Source organism: Falco biarmicus, chromosome 4, assembly GCF_023638135.1.
Source record: "Falco biarmicus isolate bFalBia1 chromosome 4, bFalBia1.pri, whole genome shotgun sequence".
Taxonomy (NCBI): domain Eukaryota; kingdom Metazoa; phylum Chordata; class Aves; order Falconiformes; family Falconidae; genus Falco; species Falco biarmicus.
The window spans coordinates 104,358,094-104,365,063 of NC_079291.1; positions in this window are offsets into that span (position 1 = coordinate 104,358,094).

Below are 6,970 nucleotides of genomic sequence, written 5' to 3' on the forward strand. Positions count from 1 at the left end.
GGCAGATACAGCCATTAAGCACGTTCTCCAAAGCAGAGTTCAAGCAGCTGTAACCAGGGATCTTTAAACTCAGAAATTTACGCTTTCAGTTCTATGCACACATGATTAGCCAAAAGCAAAACTAAAATAAATATTACTACAGCAACTTCCTTTCCTCTTTCCAGTGGTCTTTAGTCTCCCTTTCCATGGTCCCCACCACAGCAGAGAATATTCGGTGGGTTGGCTCCCCTCAGCATGCACCATGTTGAGCAGGTCCTTTCCCCAGCAATAGGTTTCTCACATACCTTCCCATCAGCAAGGGCAGAAACTTCACTTTCAGCTCTGTTTTACCCATCTCTTTTCTCTATGGTTCTGTGTCTTCAGCTACCCCAGTCTGAGAATTTAAGAGATTGACTAAAATATATTGAAATTACCTTCATCATTTCCACTTGAGATTAACAGGAATGTCAGTTTACTGTACCACAGCCCCCATAATCCACTGAACTACAATATAAGATTTCAAATTATTGACACATTTCCTTCCCCCAGCAGTCCTATATTTTCAGAGTGAGAGTTTATCTTCATAGTAAATTTCTGCATTCTGTAAGTACTGACGAGCAGCAGACATTTAGACAGCAGAGATGTGGTCAAGCAGAAAAGTGGATGACAGTTGGGAACTGGCAAGCGAAAGCCATTCTAATTTTACCTATGGTTTCAAAAAAACCTGACACACAGCAGAATCATGGTCTTAAATCCAGGACATGCAAACAGAACAGAACCAGATTCAGGGTGCTTAAAGGAAATCAAACTAGTCAGTCTTCTCTCCCCTCCCTCATCCACTCCTCTTTCAGGGATTAAGACATGACTTTCAACATTTTTTTGGTAGAAAATTGCTTATCTAGAAGTTAAATTTTATTTTTTTCATCTTAATTGCTTCATTTAAAAAAAAAAATCATTTTTCCTAAAAAAAATCCCACAAGAGTAAATTGATAGGGAAAAAAATAATCAAGCTCATAATGCATTTTTTGTCAGCAATATTTTTCACTTTCATAAGTGCTCAAAGGATACTCACAAGTTCAACATCCCTGTTAAACTCATCCTCCCATGTAGGAAGATGACCATAGTAAGAGACTTATTGCATTTGACAACGGGGGGTGTAGTGTGCCAGTCAGCAGAGACCCCGACTCCGTTTTGTGCTTTAAACCCCAGGACGAGTATTTCTGAGATAAATCATAAGAAACTCAGAAGTCTAAATATTTTTCTTTTAATGTAAATTAGTGGAAAAATCTAACATGGAGCAAGAACAATGAAGGAAATAAAAAAAGAGTTATATTCTACAAGGACAGAATTTTGTCACGGTTGTGGGAAATAGGAGCTAGGATGCAAACACAACAAACACACTGCCAGGCAGGGCACAGCGCAGTGCCCGAGGGCAGCCAGGAGAGAAGTGCCCTGACCTCCGTAAGAGGAACAGAGACAGAGCAGTTCTTCCCTTATGAGTAAAGGGAAATACGGTTACTTTGGGACCTTTGCAACTAAGAGTAAAAACACACAGTGAAAAAGAAGTTACATGGATTTTTATAAGGTATATAAACATAACTCTTCTGAAGTATTTTGACAACAGCTGTTTGAATCAGATGAACTGAAGATAGGGGTCCTACGAGAGGAACAGCAAAGCACACATCTAATGACCAATGAAAAGCTTAGTTGTAAATGGTAATTAAATACTTTTTAAAAAACCACCAAAATTAAGAAGCAGATCTTGTTTCAGCTATTATGCCCTTAACCATATAGGCGAAGGCCACGATCCTGGCTGAGATAAGCAGATGTGAAAGAAACACAATCCTCACCCCTTAAGTGGGCAGGTTTGTCAAGAATGAGGAGATGCTACTGTGAGAGTAAACTAATGGTGCTAATAGCTTAGTTCCCCTACTCCTCCCCCCACGCCCCCCCCCCCCAAAAAAAAAAAAAAGAGAGAGAAAAGAATTAGTTCACTTTCAGCAGTTTAAATTCCTGCCTGAAATGTTTTAGTCTATCACTGGTGTCCCTTCCCACCCCCCAAACTCTGCCTTTACTGGAGGCCAATGCAAAAAGCTGACTTTCAGTCACTTCCAACTTCCAAAGTGTTCCCCTCATTCTGTACAGTCTCTTTTAGACTCACTCAAATGCTGTTGATCCACTGTAATTCTAGGACCTGACTATTTTGGTGGTCCACATCACATTAAAAAGTGCAAGCAAAGAAACTCAAACACAAAGTTTAAAACAAACCACTGTTAAATACATCCTAAAACCCAACCAAACAAAAAAGCACAACTACATCACATCTCACAGTGATGGTGGGCATACCTGCCTATAGCAATCAGGAGAGCTAAGACTACTGCCAGTAAAAAAATTAAAATTTTTTATTACCCCTGTGATCCTGATCACCAGGGACATGCTGTGCATAAGTCCTCTGCATCAGAGAAAGCAAGTGAAATGTTGGGTAACAAAAGTGAAACTCATTTTAACTGTACTGCATCACATACAGACACACAAAGTATGTAAACTCTTGGACTTTAAGCGTGAAAACTTTGAGACAATAAGATACAATAAACAACTCCTTTCAGTTTTAAAACAGTCCACCGTTTGATAATGCATGGAACTAGTACAGAGCAAGGCGTAAGTTGTTTTTTGTTGGATCTTTTTTAACAACTAGAATTACACTTTAAGAATTGGACTACAGCTAAAATGAAATTACTGTACACTGGAATAAGAGCTGGAACCAATTCATTACTATGGATCTAAAATAACACTAGGACAAAGCTTGTGGAAAGTTATTCATTGAACATGTACAGGATTGCACATAAAAACTATGCATAAATGAAAGTGCAGGCAGAGATGTACTCGCAGCATCAGCAGGTGGCATTAGCAGAGCGTACTTAACGTGTTTCTTCTTAACTGAAGCCTTAGGCTACTTAAAAAAACACCCCACAACTTGGCAGCTATGCGTTAATTAAATTGTAAAGTGGCAAACAGTGATACTAGTAATAGTTATATGCCCGCAGGAGGCGAATCAAATGTGTCAGTCTCTAAGGAACAGGCTAGTAAACCTTCAGACTGAGAAAAGCCTATTACTTATTAGTGGGAAAGACACAGTATTTTCTAGTTCTGACAGCTGAGTCCCTTCAAGAGGGAATTATTCTAAAATGAGACTATAGAAACCACAGAATAACCTACCAGTTAAATGTTAGGTATGTGAACCACTATGCTAGAAGGAGTAACAGTGCCAGATCAATACAGAGATACGTAGGGTAAATGTATTATTGCTTAAGCAGGAGTTTACAGTACCAATAGAAAGGAAATATTAGTTACAACTTGCAAGGCTTTGAAGCCCCCACCTAAACAGATCTTTACTTCTGAAAAACTTGCCATTATAAGGTACCAATCCAAGCAAAACAGCACATTAAAAAAAGTTATCTGATTCTTTTCACCGATTCAGCTTTTATTTTGTGCCCTATCGCTATACTTGTTCTGCAATTATTACCAAGATACCTGTGCAGCCATCCCAGCCTTGCCTAGAAAGGCAACTTTCCTCACATTGCCTGCGATTTATTTCAAATTCTTTCCAGGGTGAAGACTCAAAAGAGAAAGAAAAGGCTTGCTTTGTAGTTGATGTTTTCACACCTATTCTGGAAGTGGATTAGAAAAAGGAAATGCTGCTATACAGTGTGTATGCAAGTAGGACAATCCTGATAAAGAAACAGTGCAGTCACATCTAGTCAGATGAACCTTCAAGCAAGCACCCATCCTACTGCACAGCAGGCCTAATAACACAGTCCCTGACCACCCCTCACCCGCCAGGGAAAAAAGAAAGAAAAAAAAGATAGAGAAAATTATATTATATGAACCTTTTGAGAAAAGGCATTCAGGTCTCCAAGATATGAGTTTGCTTTTAAAATTATTTTGCAATTAAAGATCACTGCCTGCATGCCAAGTGTCCAGCTGCGCTACAGGCTGGTTTATTTTCAACAAGGTTGGTGTGCCCCGTTTTTGGGGGAGCTTTTCCTGCCATTGTATACAGGGCAGCTTAAGAAACGCTTGCCAGACTGGTGGCTCGCACAAAACCCCCACCACTGGGCATGGAAAAGATCTACAGCACAACTCCTAGTATGCAGAGAACCAAAGCTGACAACGTTGAGGCAAATTTATCGATACCCAGAGTGACAGCAGTTCTGAAGATCAACGTAACAACAGCTAAATTTCACTTAAACGTCTTCTGCCAAGCTAGAACCGTATTAGTATGCTGGGCCAGCATACTACACCAGACAGGTGCAAAGCCTTGTTGTGAACTAAAGGCACTTCATCGTTCCTACCCGATTTGCCACTTCACAGGGTGGGGTTTTTTAAATGCCTGGATCCATCATTGATCTTTTGGCCCAAGATTCTTCTGTGCCTTTCGTACATACTACTTCTTTATCAATCTGCCCCTTACCTCCACCCCGTTCACCTTTTCAGCTGTACTTCATACATTTTTTTCCTTTTTCTGCTTAATGTATTCAAGGAATCCACTTGAAAACTGGAACTGTTTTGCAAAAGCTCTGATCTATTATCATTCGCATGCTCCTCCCCATTTCAATCTGTTTCAGATCTTTTTTGTTTACTACAGCAACAAAGAAACCCCACAAAACCCCGCACACAGCACACACCGAGTTCCTTACAGAATTTTAAACTAACAAGCTGTTAGTTTCACATGCTGTGTTGGGAAAATTCCTCCTAAAAGCCGAGATGCTTACAAAACCCATTATACACTTGTAACACCCCGTAAAGACTATCTCATTCACTGTAAGTTTGGACACTCTCGCAAACAGTTGCAATCACAAGCATAAGTCATTACACTTGAACAAGGATCTTTACAAATCAGCTAGATATAAGTGTAGCTCATTCATCACATTCCTCCCACATCATGAGCAAGCCAAAAGGGTGGGAACACAAGACTGAAAACAGCTTGTTTTGGTTTTAAGGATATATAGCCAGTTTGGGTTTTAAGGGGTTATATACATACATTTCTACATACAGCGTTCATTCCAAAACGTACCACTTTGTGGACTCAAATTTAGCTTTATTAAACCATATAATGACAGAAGTTCTAGTAAAACTCCCAGAACAGAACTATAAAGAATGCCCTCCACGTTATTAGAAGGTGCTGACCAAAGGATACTTGAAAGGACCTGCATCTACTGTATCACATAATCCATTTTTATTTATGAAGCCTGCCACAACATTTCCCTTGCACTATTAGTAATAAAGGAAGGAGAAAGCCTCAATCTTATACTGGATGAAGTAAGCTTTTGTACAAGTAGTACATATTTATTGAAAACACACTTTTGTTGGGACTAAATTACTTTTCCTTTCCCCAGCCTCCTGCATTTTCACAGAACCAAAAAACAATTCAATCATTAAACGGTCTCCACAGCGAAGTACAAGACAGTGCTTCAAACACTGCAGAGAAACCCAGAAGAAACTGAAAACAAAACACAACAAGAACCCGTGCAACTTTTAGTAAAGACTCTTTTACCGTTAGGGAAACGTCTTCCTAACAAAGAGTTCTAGATTTATCTTTAAAGCTTTGATAGCACAGATCTGCATGTAATGCAGAACTCCACTTCTGCTAGAGAACAACAGGCTGGCATCTGTCAGCAATTCAACACTGAAACAAATATCAGCTAAATAATCTGCCTTATTTTTGCCTACCCCTTTTCCACGCCACAAAACTAGCTCTGCTTTTCCTTCTGAGGAAGGCACAGCTGTACAATTGTGCATCAGTTTTGCAGGAGGCCTGGGGGGAAACAGCAGCTAGCAGCCCTAGGAGGGGGGTGTCGTGGCGATGCGGTAGGAGCAACAAATCAGCTTATGCCATTCCTGCCCTTTCAAGACAAGTTGCACCAATCCAAACCCTGTTCATCTGGAAATATAACTTTGAGATTTCTCTGTTCTAGAACTGATATCAAAAGGTGTCTGGTTAGCCTATACTTGCCAGACAAATCCATTCCATCTGGCTAGCATTGGTGCTAGGCAAGCATTCAAAGTAGTATTCTCATAAAAAAACCCTACTGGCTAGGTAGCAAAAGTGATGGCTTTTATGTGCAGCATAGTTATAATATATGGATGAGGGGAAAAAAAAAAAAAAAAAAGGTAGTTGAAGCCATTAAAGTAGCTAAATGAGTTAGAAGGCTGGATTCACGACCAGTCAGGCAAAGCACATACTGAGATTTAGCTACAGTGTCCATATAAGCACCTGGTGACATAGCCCAGCATATTTAATTAGCCAAATACTATCCCTTAGAAGTGAGAGAAATTTAAAACAAAAACAACAAAAAATATCACACCCTCTCACAAGCTAACAAGCTATTCTACCAAATGGCAAAGAAAACTGAATACTGGGGAGAGAGATGGGGAAATCAACAGCTTTGGAGAAGAGAAGCCCACAGACAGATCTGCAGAGCTAGGACTATCCCTGCCTGCTACAGTCCTAGAGGGGATCCACGGGTACTTGGTATCCTCCAGCAGCACCAGGGGAAGCTCAGTGCCATGCTAAACCACAAACTACCATTTGAGATTGAGATCGCTCACACATATACATAATTCTGAGGAGAGTTGTAGCCTGTCTACATACATGGCAGCATCCATAACAACACAAGTCTGGCTGTTCTGGTTCAGGCTGAGTTGCTGTAATCCTGTGGTCCACGTCCAACAGTATCTACAAACAGATGGTTAGCAAAGAATGACGCTATCCTTTCCCCAAACATTAGTTACAGCTTTCAGCTCTGAAAATGGCATGGTTCAGTTAGGTTTAGACTTTACAAACTCTTAGACTGATTAAATTCTGTAATATTTGCTCAAAAGAAAACCATTAAAGTGCTGATGGCAAGCAGCACTTCTGTCACTTGACTAGTATCCCAGTACAATCTTCAAAGGTACTGTCTGGTAATACACTTTTCATAGATTAAGCAAT